Source organism: Nipponia nippon, unplaced genomic scaffold, assembly GCF_047370975.1.
Source record: "Nipponia nippon isolate SJK-2023a ecotype South Korea unplaced genomic scaffold, ASM4737097v1 scaffold_14, whole genome shotgun sequence".
NCBI lineage: Eukaryota > Metazoa > Chordata > Aves > Pelecaniformes > Threskiornithidae > Nipponia > Nipponia nippon.
This window is the reverse complement of record NW_028262330.1, coordinates 3,318,041-3,336,217: the sequence shown is the minus strand read 5'-3', so window position 1 is coordinate 3,336,217 and position 18,177 is coordinate 3,318,041. Positions and strand designations below refer to the sequence as shown.

Below are 18,177 nucleotides of genomic sequence, written 5' to 3'. Positions count from 1 at the left end.
TTTGAGCATTTCAAATGACTTCCATGTACCAGCTTAACGCTGTGCAGTGATCTGAACAATCCACAACACAACCACAGAAATGTCACACAGTGACTATTGCACTGTAGATTAATATTGTCAAACTCTGCAGCTAAAATAAAGCTAAATTCTCACCTTAGATTTACCTAGCTAATAAAAAATGAAAAACAACACGAGTCACACACATTTAGTATTTTTGAGATGCTACAGTGATCTATAACTTTGAAACTTGTGGTGTTGGGATTGTTTCCCCTACTTATTTGGGTGATTTGGGTTTTTTGAAGCTTCTCCTAGGATTGTTAAGGTTGCAGAGTAAAGTTACTGAGAGCACAAAGTCCACAACGCTTCGATCTATATTTCTGGACAAATATCTGGCAGTTGTTGATCCAAGTTTGTCAGTGACAGAAGGTAGGGAAGATAAGCCAGGTCTCCATTATAAAGCTTTTAATAAGTAATAAAACCTATTTTCTATTTTACTGAAAGATGACTGAAGGGATTTAAGAGGAGGGAGAGATACGATAGAAGGGACTAGTCCGAGGAAGGAGTCACGCTGTGCTTTGGATTAGGTGAGGCTGCAATATAGAAGCCCTGCAAATAGAGAAATGGAGCAATCATACTGGGACACCGCAAATATATTTGTCAACATTTCCAACTCAATTTTGTGAACTAATGAACTCCATCTTGTCATGATTTGTTTAGGTTTTTGTTTTAATAAAAGATTGCAGTAGAAATAGACCAAACCAAAGCTTGGAATTAAATATCTTGCACATTCCTCACATTTCAGTAGTGCTGAAATCTAGACATCTTAGCTCCAGTTTTTCAGATCAGGCATATATCTCTGTGTCAAGAGACACTGAGCATCCAAAGAAAGCCACACCTTATCACAAAGCCTTTAAGCAAAAAGATAAAGTTTCAGTATCAAAGAGCTGGCACAGAGACAATCTTCCATGTTCAGAGTCTACCCCACACGGCAGCATGTGCACATAGTAATCCCTCCAACTTGAGTGCTTTCTGTCCACAATGCTCATGAGAAGTCTGGCTGCACACAGAGCTCAGTACTTTGTAGTAAGAGCTGAATTTGTGGCCTCGATACCATCCCTGCCCGAGCCATGCAGATTATGAGTGAGATTCTTTGCTTGTGATAAGGCTTAGTTCAGGCGTGAGCTACCTGGCAGGGAATATAAGCCTGGCAGCGGTCCTCAGTGACCAATCAACACCACAGGCAGGACCAGGTTGCCATGCCATGATGATAACAGACATTAAAAACTTCATACTGGGAGGAAATGCTCAGATTTGATCTTCTGCTATCACGGTTAAGAATGTGATATCAAACCAGGTACCAAACTTATCAAGCTCATTTGATGATAAAAAGAATGAGAAAATTCAAATTTGCAGTACTGCACAAGCCTCCATTTCAAGTAGTATTCAAAAGTGCAGTAGCCAAAGTTTATAAGCTCTGTTTTTTTCTTTAATTTAATCAAAAGGAAAGATTATTTCTATACGGAAAATAAGAACTAAATAGGATCTGTGGGATGAAGGCAGAAAGCAAAGACCTTCAGCATAATTGTACCTATAGATACCACACATTTCTGTCCTTCCACCATTCTATTCCAGCCTTGAAAGCTGAACCAGCAAGCAAACACCTCAAGGATCTGCCTAGAAGCTCGGATATTTTATTATAAAACAAACTCCTATGAAACAGAAAACATCCTTTCTCACCATTTAAAACCTCTCACTTTCTTATAAAGTATATACTCTGAAAGAAGAGGGGGCAAGGGAAACGGTGCTGAAAAACTGAGACCTGAAATTGAGGCACTGGCAGCATCCAGCAAGGCTGGAACAATTACACCTAAAGGTGTGCAAGGCTGTACTCCCCCAGCGCTGAGCCAGAAACTCAAAGTCAGACAAGCAACTCAATCAAAAAGGCAGGTTGGCAAGCAAAGATCAGAAGAACTCAAAAGTCACCCAAATTCATGTTTTTATGAATAGCCCTGCTTGCTCTGAGCATCCATACGCTGTTCCACATCTTGGTCTTAAGAAATGTCAACAACAACTGCCGCTCATATGACATTAGTTCGTCGGGCACCCAAAACATGGGGCCGGGTGGAAACGGGCTGTCAGCAGCCAACATCATTTTAAGTACTATGCATCCAACATAGGACTTTTCAAAACATTTGTTATAAAACGAAGCAAAAAACCCTTAGGATAATACTTCAGAATCCTTCCTGCTTCTGACAGACCCTGCCTTTACTCTCCGTATTTTGGTTTTCTGGGGATTTCACACCTTGCTACTTAAACACTAGCCTTCCCCTTCAAAATTATAAGCAGCTTTGAGCAATGCAATAACGGCTTACCCTACAGAAACACAATACTGCCATAAAAATACAAGAGTTGGCAAGTCTCTTGATATTAACTGTTGCTGGAATAAACATATTTCAGCTACCATTAAAATATTTAAAATAATAATACGAAAAGAGCTGTTGAATCTCTTAAGTGGTGAAGACAATCTGGGAAGCAGGATACGATTGCACCTAAAAGGCCAAGAGCAGAAAGCACATAAACCCCCTCCAACATTTAAGGTATTCCTTGTGATCTTTAATATTAAGGAGGAGAAAACTGTAACTGACCAGTATATTTTATTGCAAATACCAGAAATGCAGCAAAAAGGCAGAGGTTTTGCATGTTCTGCTGTACATCTCAAAGCTTTAGAACTCAACAGTACCCAAAAAAACCTAGATGTTTGGTTCCTATACTCAAAACAGTATAAATTTTTCAGAGAGATCAGCCATAACTGCTCCATGTTTTGATTTTTTTTTTCTATTAGATTTTATTCCCTAGATGTAATGGCTGACAAAGCATAGAGAGTTTGCTGTAAGAAATGCTGATTTACTAGCAAATGGCTTACCGCAGTTCTCAACAGCATACCGTAAAATTGTTCAAGGAGCCTGTTTGCACGGTAAAGAATAAGAACCATTTATAACATGAAACATAATGCAGGCAAACATTTTCTGTTTCCTACAGTGTCAGGCTTCTGTTCTAATAACTAAAGATGTGTCAAACATATACTCAGAGCAGAAAATGAAAAACAGGATAATAAATCTTCTAAGGATAGGAAAATAACCCTTAGTATTTAAATAGAGCAAAAAAATCCTCAGAAGAAGTATTAGAAAAATAGAAAGAAAAAAACTGACACAGTTTATGAATTTAGGCAGATGCTCCCACCCTGTAAGGGAAGAAAGAGCTAGAGTCAAAAGTAAATCCAAGTGGAACAAAGTTAAAGCTGCAAAATGCTATAGTCGTCCCAGAAGGAAGGTTAAGGCTATGAACTTCAGCCTTGGGTGGCACAAGGAGACAGTCAACACCTAGCAAAGAGATCTCATTTTCTGAGACATTCGGGTATTTGCATCTGGGGCATATGTTCAAATGCACGAGTGTAGTAGTTTTGCTTGATCAAGGGAAAGCAGTGCTGAGCCACATTCAGAACGTCCTTCCTGATTCCTTCACTCCACTCTGGCTGTGCCTCCTCAGTGCTATATTGGGTGATTTTGTGAACCTGTCTCTAGGGCTCTGCCAAGAAATCACAGTCTGCCAGAAATACCTCATGCTTTGCTTCGCTTACGGTCCTGCTGCACACTTATGCTTTAGTTGAGATGACTTGGAACTTTAGTTCCAAAGGGCAAAGCAGACCTCACTCTTATGTTGCAATGATGGTAGGATTAGCTGAGGGAGAGAGAGGGCAATCAAAACACGGATTGTGAAGAAGGACTTAATTATAAGCCACTGTAAATACGAGTATTGCACCCTGACTCACCTGCATCGGGGTTATGTCTTACAAGGGCACACAGAATGAGTTGCTGACAGTGCCTCATCTCCAAACTTCTCCTAAGTGCCAGGATTCAGAACACTCCTCTTTTTAGATGGTTCAAGGTTTATTCCTGCTATCTTTGTTCCACCTTAGTCGTGTTTCTCAGGGGGGGCGGGGGGGGGGAATGGAAAGCGCCTGAGAAGTTCAGCTCCGTATGCAAGTTTTAAGTCAAACTTGAAGGTTTGTTTAAACATCCTGCTTTGGCTAAGGGTCTTTTGGTTGCAGTTTAAGTTGACTAAAACCCTTTACATTAAAATCTGTTGGCTTGCTAAACTATGAGATAAACTATGGAAAGAGGAGGAAAAGGAGGGGAAAGGGAAGAGTTGGGAACTAAATGAAAAGATTAACTGACTGTAAAAGAAAAGAAAAAAAATTTGAGTCCCTGGGAAGAGACAAAAAATAGCACTGGGAAAAGTATAAAAAAAAAAAACAAAACATCGTTGAGTTTCTTTCCCCCCCCCCAAAGTGTAAATAATGGAAAGGAACAAGCATGAAGTTCTACCAGCAGCACCAGTAAATTCATCAGCAACAAGCTGATGAAAAGACCAAAAGCAAAAAACCAAGGGGGTGCCAATTATGTATACACAAGATACTTTTCAATTTTTTATAATTTTTCTTTTTTCTTAAGCAGGTGACCATTTGATAGGGAAAGATAACTCCTCTTTAACACTAGCACTTCAGACTTATGGCCTAAAAGACTCTTGGATAACTGCCAGATTTAACTTGCAAGATGAGAGTAAGTGATTGTAAACTACACATAGTAAAGAGGTGGGAATATGTCAACACAATGAGGAAACACCATATTAACATTCAAATATGTGATAAAAATCTTGGGAAGGTATGTTAAGACAATGTAGAAAGTCATAAGCATAACAGCAGAAGACAGAATTTGGGAGAATCACAAGGGAAAAGATCACTCTTTTCCCTCTCTCCTGAATTTTTCCCTTAATGATACAATAATATAGCGGCAAGCTGATTTCAGCTTTCTGCCTTCTTTCAGGCATAATTTAAAATTTGACAGCAATACGAATAATAGTGACATTTTCAGACATTCGTGCCAAGGTTTTGCCATACTGGAGGCCTCAGTCATTAAACATTCATTTATATGTGTTCTATGAGCTGCAGAAAAATTTAGAGAAATGGAACTCCATTGACAAACATTTCACCCAACTGCTGTCTGCATTCCTCCAACACAGATGGCCAGCTGAAACGCTTGCATTAAAAACTAAATCACTGAAACTCTGCCATACCATAAGCAGTGGCGAAAGGGATTGTTCTACGTGGCCTCTCCTTGAAGCATATGAACTAACTAAAGCTAACATCTCCTTTTGAGATCTTAAATCATCCAGCCCAAATTACAGACCAACAGGACTTTGGCTCTTGTCTTGATGAATCCCAGCTTAATTCAGAATACAAATGATGAAGCAGGTACAGAATAATGCCAGCTTTCAAATTTTAGGAATTGACTCTTCCCCTGCCTCCTTACATGTCGCTTGTCTTACATACAGATAGAGAGAACTTCTTCATAGGAGACATGCTTTCCTGTAAGCGCGGGAAATGCCAGAGGCCACGGCTGTTACCCTAGGTAAGATTTCTGTAGGGACTCTAAATGATCTGAACCGAAACGGTAATGCAGCTCTGCTTTTTGGTGGGCTGATACAGCCAAGGGAAAAAAACAAACCAAACTAGAGCAGGTGAAATTCACCCAGTCTTCTAATAAACAGGTGATTTCTACTGAAGACCTACCATTCAACTCTGTTCTTTCACCACACTGTGCCAGGGAGGCACTGCATGAAGGTTTCAATGGCATTTGGGGTACAGCTTCACTGTGGCTGTACAGCCCTGGTGCTGGCTTTCAGCTCAGAGCCCACCCGCCTCCCCCCCCCGGTGCCATTCTTGCTCCGGCAGCTCAGCCAGCGCTTCAGTTTATTTGTGTGTCTTTCAGATTCTTCTATTCCCATGTACTTGCCATGCACAGCAAAATAATTATTCCCAGGGCAGGGATATATTTTCCCACCAATCATTTAGAGCCCTATTTTCTCATCCTCTGTTTAAAAAGTAATTAGCCCTATCTTTTAAAAATAAAAATTATAAACTAGATAAAAGAGGTTAGCTCATAAAGCAGTTACAGCACAGTTTGGATTTCCACTGCACACGCAAACAGCGGCTACCTTCAAGCTAAGGGCAAATTGCAAGCTCAATTCTCTGAGCAAGGATTCATATCGTTACATGGCAAGCTAGCGGCCAACCCTTGTGACTGGCATTCAGGATTGTTATGCTTTCGTATGAGTTACATTTCGCAGGGGGCTCGTCTGCACAGACCAGTGCCTGAGGCTGCAAGCCTGAAAGCAAGCAAGTCTCCAGCAGCCTGACTGCACGGCCCACAGAAACACATCAAAAAGCTGATATATGGAGATGCTATTGTGATTCACCATGCTGCTGCGCTACAAATCAAGCAAAACAACAGAGACCGCACCGACTGCTACTACAGGGCACAACACTAGGAATACATGGCATGCCTTTTGCTTCCCTACCTCGATACATCCATACTAGTTTTCATCACACAAACTTCAGTTTCAGCTAGATCAGAGAGCAAAATACATAAGCTAGGTACTACTATCCTGTCCTACTGCCCACACCTAAAGTATTAGGGACAAGCAAAGCAAATACTAGGAACAAGCAAATTAGGTTGGCCTTCCTTACCTCTGTCGTAGTGTTTATATACACGTATCAATTTTGCTTTCCAACACAGAAGTGTTTTGGCAAAAGCATAGACTACACATTCTATTTTGATACATGATTTTCATTCACAAGCAGTGCACACAACACGTAAGCAAAAGACATGGGAAATCTGGGGCTTCCTTCAAGTTTAGAGAAACTATACTCTGTACTAACACAACTGTCTGTGCTCTATTCACATCTACTTGATGCTGCACTGTGATGTGGAAAGGGCTGTGATCTTGCTACCCACATAAAATGGCTGAGAAAGGAAACAACTCTTTTAAAGGCAGGAATGAGGTTTGATTGTTAAGACTATAACAGCTTGCTTTTTTATGATATTTGTTTGCATGGCTACTGTGAACTTTTTTATGTTTTATTACCTCTTCAATGTTAATATTTCAGAATAACAGTATCAAGTTCTTTTTCCTCATATTTGTTATTTATTTGCAGTTTTATAATAAGTTTTCACAAGTTAATTAGGAAGTTGCTTGTTTGGGGCATTTAGGGGAAGAATATGTCCTCTGAAAATGCTATTAAGGTTCCTTACATAAAGGCTTCTTCAAAGTTAGACTGTACCGGCAGACGGTAACGTATTTGCTGTCACCTTCATGCTTCCCAAAGCCAAAAACACTCAAAGAGACAAGCACAAAACAAAGAAACTTCTCCAAACTTTACGGCCTTAAAATATATTTTCTTTTAATAGAATTTACCCTTATTTGATTTACAAAACAGAGCATAGGAATAATGTTTTCTGCAAGCAGCTCCATAAATATTGTGAAATGACTAACAAGAGACACATGGCAATGGAATCTAGTTGCTTTTATAGTCTAGGCTTTGTCACTGTGAATCAGAAGGTATTGTGAAAGGGTAGTAAAGCTTGGTGAGTGATTGTGACAGACTGGAGCTTAGCAAGGTAAGCAAGCCCTTTGTATTTCAGGAGTGGGCATCTTATCGTGATGGGGGAAGAAAGAAAAAAAAATCAGATAAGATTGACTTCAAGATGTTTCTGTTAATGAAAGTTTTCATGTCAACAGTCATTTCAATGCTAATATCAACATTTTTTTGGAAGAAGCAGTACCCTGTAACATTGATTTGGGATGTCATGAGCATCCCACGACATATGGTGTCTCAAATTCAATTACTTTTCTATTCAAACCATGACCTTGAATAGGTTTTTAAAAGAAGAAAGAACACAGAAACAAAGCCCCTTTTGCTTATTTTATGGCTTAACGGTATGCTACTGAAATTCAGAATTATGTCAAATTGGCTTTTTGTTTATTTTGCTTTCCATCTTTTTCAAAATTTAAAAAAGTTATGGAAGCTTATTTTAAAAAAAGTCGTGGTGGCAACATCTACGTCCTAAGTCTATTTGCACATTAAACACACCGTGTACAGAGAAAAAAGTATTTTGAAATACTTTAACCAGCCATTGGCTGGCTTTGGTTTCAAGTGTCTCTATTCAGAAGGCTAACACTGAACTTCTCTATATCCTACACAGCCTGAAGCTCAAATTCCTCTCTGCATTGTGATCACCTCATAACCCAGATGTACGAGGGGCTGATGCTGACCGGGCTTTGCTCACTGCAGCTGCCCGCTTTGTACCATTTCTGCACATCAGTCTTTCCAGTCCAATCCATGCAAAAAAACACAGAAAAATTTAGAAGAGTCTGTTTCTAGGGCTATTATTAGGCCCTAAACCTGACTAATTCAGGAAACAAAAGAAACCCTTTCCTCTGTATTTTACCTAAAAGAAACCCTGTCCTCTATATTTTACCTTTTGAAAGCACTAACTTCACACAAGGATTATTTGGCAATATTTGTTTGCTGGATAGAGATTTTCTTCTGTGAACAGCTTCCTCTATATGACTTTAACAACAGCTCCAAGAGTATTTTGCTTATATGAAGATCTGAAAATTTGACCCATTCTATATCAAACATGTTATGCCTCCAGAAAGTAGATTCTTTATAAATATAAATGATATCTTATTGGAACTTCTCCACTTCCCACAAGAACAGGGATATCACTGCGCTGCTACAAAAATACATATAGAACTAATACTGGTTATAGAAAGCTTACAGTTAGTTGCCATCTTTTTGCAAGATCTTCATAAAACAGATTATATTGTTGCAATATAAACACCCATGCCTTTAATGGTACAATTACATCTGGAGCAATTAGTGTAGATAGCTACCATAGTTCTTCACTGAGCTTTGCTTTAATATCCCCAATCATACTTGCATTTTAATGCATTAAAATATGTAATTATGTTTAGCATATGTCCGTTTATTATGCACGGTCACTGGAAATCAAGTTCACTTTGAATATATTTTCTAATTGATATTTAGAGACACTGGTAGACAAAAATAAGTGCTGGAGCTATATTAACACACAGGTAAATACACTAACATAAACCTCTGTTACCCTTTTTAATGGTGAGGAGAACATTAATGCAAGACATTAATTCATGAAAATATTACTAATTTTTCTCTTAACCTTAAAGTAACCTACAAGCTATGGAAAGATCAAATATGATTAAAGTTTTAGAAAAAGAAATATTGATGAAAGAAAAATCGAGAAAAAAAAAAAAATGAAGCCAGGATATACACCACGCGAAAAGAAAAATGAACTGAAAGGGCTGACTTGTCTCAATAGCCATCAGTATTATTCATGGGAATAGAGCTCAACAAGAGAAGCCATCTTTTAAAATATTCTGCATTTGTAGCGTTATTTATAATGGGAACTGAGCAGAATGAGAAGCTGACAGCACTGCAATAGGAAATATGGTCATTCAAGAGAAGAAGTAATCAGCTTTCTGGGACTTCCCCAAAGCCTGGGGCTTGTGGGATGTTTGTTCCACCAAAGGCTCTACTTGCAATCTGTGACAAATCACTGCCCCCTCTTATGTCTCTGTTCACACCTAAAAAAAATGTGATAAAACCTTAGCACAACAGGGACGGGTTGATATAAGAACAACCACATAAACAATTCAGATACTGCAGTAATGGAAGCCCTTATAAAGTTCTGGATAGATTCACAGCACAGACACAACAGTGCAATATTTCCTCCCTCCCCTTTTTTTTTTTTAAAAAAAAAAAAAAAAAAAACAACGATACCTCCAGGGATATGGAGAGCAAAACCTAATCCCCATCCAATGCCATAAGGAACTGTCAGCTCTGCCTGCCCAGCAAGAATTGAGCCATCAAACTACAGCCAGCAATGTTTAGATAACAATATTTAGCATTTAGATAATGATGTTAGTTTTCCAGATGCCTTGAAAATGACATACCACCCTAGACGAGGTAACCGAGGTAGACTTCAGTGGCTAGTACAGGGCTACTCTAAAAACTAATTCCAACCTAACACCAAGTTCTGTGCCCAGGCTGCACCTTCAAATAGTTATTTCCTATTTCCAGTCTATTTCACTGCTTGTATATTTTCTCTGCATCTTCTCACTCCCCATAGTGACCATAAAGATAAGCACACTGAAAAGCTTGCTGAGCAAGATCAGATAGTGTAAAAAAAAAAAAAAAAAAAATCAAAGCATACCAAAGTCTGTTTCAAAGCTCAGAACAGGATTTCATAAAATCCACAAACAACAAGGTAAACAAAATACTATGAGAAAAGGAAAAATATTACTTCAAAAGCAAAAATGTAAGATTAAGGATAAAGAAAGAGGATAGTAAAATTAAAAAAATGTAAAACAAAACCAGTAGTAACTATTCTTGCGTCATGTTGTTCAGAATAACTCGACTAAGATGGTAACAAATGCTTCTATTAACATTGAATACTGTCCTGTCAGGATACCATTTAATACTGGCAAAATATGGGGCGGACAGAGGAACTAACAATGTCTGACAGCAAATAGAAAAAGTACGCAAATTCAGTGCTTAACAAGAAGACCAGTATAAGTGATACGATTCAGCTTAATTAGCAATACTTTTAAGAAATATTCACGTCTACACAATTTTTAGAGGTGGGAGACACTTTTCTGAGGGGAACTGGAATACAGAAATGTGTACACAGGAATGTCCTATGCTTTGTGAAACAAAGAAATCTCTTCTTCAGAGCTCTGTAGCATCTTTCACTGTGCTGAAGAGCCGTTGCCATGAGACAAATGTTGCCAAATTTTTTTTCACGTATTTGAAGGCTCAAGTTCAGCAATGATCGATTTTTGATGGTGGCTTTACACAGACCACACAATATGCAAATGCGATAACATACAAATTACAGAACAATACTTACTGAAGAATGAAAAGTATGAAGTACCATACTCATTAAAATGCCTCGCTGTGAACAATTGCTTAACTAATGCTCTATAGAACGTGCATGATGTAATTCTAAAACTGAGCTATCCTACTGTATATAGTAATACCCCCCAAATCCCTAGGCATTATTTTTATTTTCTTTATCATTTATTGTATTCTTTCCCTAGATAAGACTGAGAAAGCCTTCTCTCATGAACTATCATAACTGCTTTTGTTTTTATTTTTCTGTCAGCAGCTACGCAATTACTATTGCGGTTCAAGGCTGAAATTCACGTCCTTGCATTTTGCCTCCCCTTCTTATAGCAAGAGATGAAGTACTTTCTCCCAGACGCATTTCAGCACCCCAGAAACATCTGCATTTGATTCCACTGGGAAAAATCCTCTCTAATTGGTAAACCATTTTGTGCTTAAGAACAGAAGGTGATACAGAAATGCAAGACGTAGGGGCAAAGAGAGAACACTCGCAGCCCACCTGGATGTGGTAATGGGAAAAACTGGCACTAAGACCCCAGACACTGCACACAAACATACTGTGTACCACAAATGCATGACAAACAGCAAGCTAAAACTAATGCATCTCATCACATACACTGCTTTCACTCTTGTTAATAAATGAAAAATAACCCAGGACCTTATCAGTGGCACAGACATACTGACATATCCTGTATCACCGAAACCTCACCAGCTGATACCCGGGGCATTGCACTGCCCCATCCCCTCCCTCACATACCTGATACAGGCATAGACGTGGAAGAGGACACAAAAGCACTGCGCTCATCTTCTCTGCTAATACCAAACACGAGAGAAACGACTCAGGCAAGACCTTCCTATTCAAGTTCGTTCATTTGACACTTGAAACTAGAGTCAAAGCCAGCACATTGCTTATATTCATTTATAAAGTATCATGGATGGACGGATGCATGAAGGAGTTTGCTGAGTCTAGGAGGAAAACGTAAAAAGCATGTCGAGCTAGGACTGCCCAGCGGTCAACAGTGATTGGGTTACAGACAAGAATGCCTCAGACCTGATATCGCTTTCTGCCCTCAGATCTTCATGGGATATCTGTGGTCTCATCCATGTAAGACAGTCAAATCCTGGGCCTGGCCTTTCTTTTAGAAGAGGCCAAAGAGCAAAAGACATCGTAACCTAATCATCGTCCTTCACAGAGCACTCTCCGATTCCCACCAAAAAGGTACAGCAGCGATCCTGATTTGACCACAGAGTCTCATGAACCCCAATTCCAAAACTGCTGAAAGAATCAACGTTACCTGCAGGGAGTTGAAACCTGATGAATCAGCATTGTATCCTCAACTCCGTATTGCCTGGACACAAAGCAGGACCTCTTCAAGTTTTCTGAAACTTCGTCGTGCGAAGCAGCTAAGCAGAAGTTCAAGTCCTAAAGACAGGAAAAAAAAAAAAAAAAAAGAATAAAGATCAGATAGAAACACAGTCTGAGTTGAAGTTGCATCACCCGCACTTGAGAAGAACCTTTTTTTCTCCACCTTCGTTTAGTCAGCCAAAACTTATTTCAAGAAACTCTCCCGGGTGGCAAACCCCAGGCACCTACAAACTTTGCACAATCTGTATGAAGACGTAGAGACTTGGTGAAACAGAACGTTCCCATATAAACCTGCACAGTATGCCTGTACCACAGTACATAAACACAACAACAGTCCACTTTTTAAAACAAACAGCAGAGTCGGATCAGTTAAAATCCCTTGAGCCAGCATATTTGAAGTTCAGCCAGGCACTGTAAGCAGAGTTACATTTATTCATTTCTTTAATAGCAAATTTGCTTCTCCTTGTATATTCCAATTTGTTTCTTAATTGCATCAAACTAAAGTAAGTTCCTTTCCAATATTTGCATACCATTCTAAAGTACAAGAAGAACATGTTTGTAAAAAGCTCATTAAGTTATTACCTTGTGCTTTACAGTGTTATGCAAGTTAAAATTGACTACAGATTTCTCTTAAATCTGTGAGATTTTTTCATCCACCTGTGTGCTCATTTGCTAAGGAACCAGTGTTAATAAAGAGATACCAATTCTCCTCTCCCTTACTGCTCAAAACATTAACTTTTGTTTATACGTATTTTTATACAGACACACGCACACAAAGTGCCATACATGTGGCAGTCACTGATTATTCTGTAACGGTTAGGGGGATTCATATATCACAAGTCTGGCATACAGATACTATCATCTTCATCTCATGTTTTCAGAGCCCTGAGGATTTTCATTTTTTAGGTTGATACCATAATTTCTCATGTTGTCAGTTCCAAACGTGTATTGACAAGACTGTCAAGAAGTTGCCCTTTGTGCATTCGTTTTCTCTCCCTCAGTTAATTCAAAGCTTTTCAAATTATGAGAAAGATGGTTTATCCTTTAAGGTGTAAATAAATTCAATAGAAACAACACATTTAAATTTATTCCTGTTATAGTACTGTGCTGGTTTTGGCCGGGATAGAGTTAATTTTCTTCATAGTAGCTAATATGGGGCTATGGTTTGGATTTGTGCTGGAAGCAGTGTTGATAATTCAGGGATGTTTTGGTTACTGCTGAGCAGTGCTTGCACAGAGTCAAGGCCTTTTCTGCCTCTCACCCCACCCCACCAGCGAGGAGACTGGGGGGCACAAGGAGCTGGGAGGGGACACGGCTGGGACAGCTGACCCCAGCTGACCCCAGGGCTGTCCCACACCGTATGGCGTCGTGCTCAGCACGTAGAGCTGGGGGAAGCAGGAGGAAAGGGGGGAACGTTCGGAGTGATGGCATTTGTCTTCCCCAGTCACCGTTATGCGCGATGGAGCCCTGCTTTCCTGGGGATGGCTGAGCACCCGCCTGCTGATGGGAAGGAGTGAATGAATTCCTTGTTTGGTTTGTTTTGCTTTGGTTATGTGCGTGGCTTTTGCTTTACCTATTAAACTGTCTTTATCTCAACCCACGAGTTTTCTCACTTTTACTCTTACGATTCTCTCCCCCATCCCACCAGGGGGAAGCGAGCGAGCGGCTGGGTGGGGCTTAGGTGCCGGCTGGCGTTAAACCAATGAAAATTTACTTTTAAATGGCCTATTGGCATTCAACTAATATGCAGCTTTTTGGACCAGGACTTAGGAAGATGAGAACTCAATGGATGATTTTATTAGATAACTCTCTGTGCAGTTCCATGCTGTAGCAAAATTATAATTATGTATTATAAATACCATATCTTAGCACTCAGTTTACTACTCCCCATCATAGATATCACCATAATGAAAAATAGAATGGGTGAATTTCTAGAGAAAAAAATATGCATTCCTCCCTTCCTTTCAACAGCCAATAAGCAGAAATGTATGTGATGTTTCCCCAAAATAACTCTTTAGACTAAGAATCACTGCAACATATAACCAGAGTCCAAATATCAGATTTACCAGAGCCACATGGTAAAACATGGCAGTAGGTAGCAGAAGGAGGAGCTAGTGTAAGATGATCAGTTGAGAAGGAGGCGGGCGAGTCTTAAGAATAACAGCAATAATTCAATAACAAAATAACTTTTCAGTTGAAACCGAACTGGTCAGGACAACCACAAAACACTCATGAATTGTTAATAATCTTAATGTCTAATCAAGTTGATTATTTAGAGATATTAAAAATCTTACTTGGGATGAGCCTTCACATGTAATCAAGCCTTCCCATTTTCCTTTCATTTCTTTACAAAGGGGTGGGGTAGATTTTGTTCAGATGTGAAGCAATTTCCTTGGAATAGCTTTTCTCAACATGAGAATAAACCTAAGAGAAATGTTTCTTGAAATTTGATTTGTATTTTCAGTGACCACATGAAAAACGCCAGCTCTAGAGAACATTTACCGCTCCTGGTGACTGCAACAGTCACCACTGTTCTCTGTTAAAAGGAAAATCTGTAGAGTTACTGTGGATCATTTCTGACCATTTAACAACCAACCACTGTATGCTTGTACACATATGCAATGCAGATTCTACCACAGACGGCTATATTTGTAATAAACAGCTGCTGATGTTTATGGAGAAACTTCCAATCCATCACAGCCTCGTGGTGACAATGGTTTGTTGTTTTTTCTTTTTAGGAGAAATGACAGTGGACACCTTCTTGCGAGTTCATTTAGACTAAACACATTAAATTCAATGGGAATGATTCTGTTCACACACTGTCCCAGCACAACATTGAAATGTCATCTCTGGAACACCCCTAAAGGCCTTATTTTTCAGCTTGAAAACATATTTCATGCTAGCATTATCTGAAAAAGGACTTCAGGTTGACTGTAATAGTATTAATAACCTAGACAGCTTAAGCTAAACAGGATATAGCAAGAGCTAAAGTGGCTAGACCTCTCCAAAATATAGCAAGCATGCATTTTGATCAAAAGATGTTGAACACATTTCTTAAAACCAAAAATTGTTTCCTCAAGCAACAACAACAACAAAATAACCCCACACACACCATCCTAAAGGCCTCCATCTCGTGCCAGCTGTGACATACAGGGGAGCGTGTTGTGGACAGCATTAAGGTAAAGTATCAGCAGTTGATCCCATTATGGAAGGGAAGAGAGTCCAGGCTGGGCAGTTTCCTAGGATCAACGTCTGCCCGAATCTCTTCTTTTTGATTAAAAAATCCCTCTAGTCTAAGCCTATCCCCACGTGTCCTTAAAAAGTAAGTTAAAAGGTTACAGCTGTTGCTGTCTAAATCTCTCCTTTCTTGATGACATTATGCATATCTATGAGACGGATTTCCATGCTCTCGGTGTAGAGGAAAGAACTGGTGTTTCAATTAAGGCTTTTAAATCTTATGTCTCCAGAAAAGTTCAAATCTCTGCCACTAATATCTTTTTTCTTTACATACTCTGAAAGCATGATCAGTCTGACCTTCAATCTTCTTTGCTTTCTGCACTTATCTCCTTTTTCTCCTTGTGAATTGTATATATTCCCTTTCCGAATAGTTCACGTCCTCAATTTTCCCCACAGATTTGATGCTCATAGCCTTTTCAGTGTTAAGGTTTGAGCCCCATGGGATGCAACCCTGATTTCCCAGCAAAAAATCTGGAGGATCAAAAATATTCCTCAATTTGTTTCAAGGTAAACATTTACTCAGTTTTGTTTGTTTTTAAAGAGCAGGTCATGTAATTTCTCTGAAAAGCAGAGTCTACCAAGCAATTTCATATTACTGAACTACAATCACACTTTCATTATAGCAACAAATACAACCACCACTAAAGCATAAAAGGCACCTAGAGAGTAAATGGGGAGCGGGGCAAGCCACTGTAGAAGATGATTTATATTACCTCCTTTAAACACACAAACATGTTATGGGAAACATGTTTTTTCACTTGTGTTTCCAAAGGAGGGTTTAAGTTCTCAGCCATTAAGCAGCAGCTAATTGTGCTGCCTTAATTCAGCAGCTACATAATTCCTGTCACAGTTTTATTTTAACAAATGCTAAAAATGAGTGATTTCATCCAGCTAGTTTTGATATTTCAGTAAGGAAAAAAACCAAACATTTCAGATTCTATGTTCCTGCTCACCAAGCAAATCAGCTGAATGGCACATTTAGCCATTTAACCTGTAGGGCATTTTACAAATTGTAGAAATATTTTTATTATAGGAAAGGTAATGGGAATGTCGTGTCCTACCAAATCAATTCTAATGCTGTTTACATTAGAAAAAAATTAGTGATTAAGTATTAATACCTGAACAACATATAAATCAGGTATGAGGACTGGATATTAATTTTCACCTTCTGAATGCAATGTCTCTTGTGACTAAAGGATCTGAAGCATGCCATAACCTGAATGGATTTTTTTATTAGTACAATAAGCCTATCCAACTGTATGATACACTGAAGTTATGTTTGAGATACCAGTAAGTGTACAGGGTAGTACCCAATAACACAACTAATACTGAAGCCAACATTTCTTGGCCACTGAAGGATTCAGTAAATACAGCTGCAAAGTGAATCAAAAGGTGTTGTAGCAAAACTGACACCTTAAAAGCGTATTTTGAAAGCACTAAGTATTGCTACAAATGGTCACTGGAGAAAATAAAACACAGTTTGCAAGGATCTAGTTGTTCTCTTCAAAGGGAAGATGATGAAAAAGAAGACTTTAGGGTGTCTATGCACCCTTTTAGAATCACTCTTTAAGAAGTAAAATAACGATGTGCCCTAAGGGGTAAGCCAGCAGATGAACCATAAATACCATGACCAATGTACGGCTAGCTAAAACACCTCATTTATCCCACCCATCCTTTCTTTCAAAACAGAACAACGTGGCAAACACTTTTCAGAAAAAATGCCCATACTAGAGAAACACAAACCTTCCTGTTCTATCTCAAAGCACTGAGAAATTTAAGCATGGGATGTCATGACCTGTTCACCTTTCAATCTCCAGTTTAAACCCTCACTTTTATGGCATTAAAACACAACATACAGAATCTATACACACACATCTCCTTAGTTTTAGGGTAATTAACCATAATCTAAAATATAATCAATCATTATTTATGCAGAACTCAAAGTGCCATGCCAGTGGGAAGCATAAATCACCATTCTAATATCAAGGGTACGTGTGCTGGATGCAGCATCCTTGTTTCATTTCTCGTTTAACAATAATTGAAAAATTTTTCCAGCTTTCCCTAAAGTAGTAGCTGCTGCAGCAATTATGAACAGTAAAAGTAATACTTCCTTCTAAATCTTCATAAGCATTGACCGGATCCCAATTTTACTGAAGTCCTCATTCAGCTAAATGGAAAAAAATTGTAAAACATATATTTTGGTCAAACATATGTACAGTATATAATCACAGGTCTTTATTTCAAGGACAATAGCAAAGTTAGATTCACAGAAGATTCAGCCAGTTATTTGTAATACCGGCGGTGTGGTGGCTATGGCTAGTTTACCAAGATCCCAACTCTGATTAATCAAAAGGCTACTCCCAAACCCTGGTGTTTATATTTTGTCCACTGTCACACCAAAAAGACTTTTAAAAAGTCTGATGGATCCTGGGTATGGATGGGGTTAGGTTACAGAAAATCTGCATTTTCATTTGCCAGAATTCCAGACAAGTATCATTCCTTCCAACTTGTCTGGAAACTCAAAACAAGAACAGAAAAATTCTGCAAGAAGGAGAATTGGGCGGCTGCTCAACTGCAAGCATAGATGATACACAGTGAAGAGAAAGACAGAAAGACATTCCCAAAAGCCTAAATCTTATCTTCAATTAGAGTATCGACTGTGGCCTGAACCACTAAACAACCAAAAAGAAATTTTATTCATAGCACAGTAAAGACCTTGGAATAAGATCAT

General features: G+C 38.9%; 1 long non-coding RNA gene across 1 annotated transcript in view; it reads right to left on the bottom strand.

Annotated features, from left to right (window-relative positions):
* Positions 1-18,177, bottom strand: part of LOC148056411 (uncharacterized) — a 116,635-nt gene that overhangs the window by 70,136 nt on the left and 28,322 nt on the right. Inside the window, exon 2 of the long non-coding RNA XR_015703146.1 lies at positions 12,139-12,266. This is a non-coding gene — a long non-coding RNA (uncharacterized LOC148056411). The remainder of the gene's footprint in view (positions 1-12,138; positions 12,267-18,177) is intronic.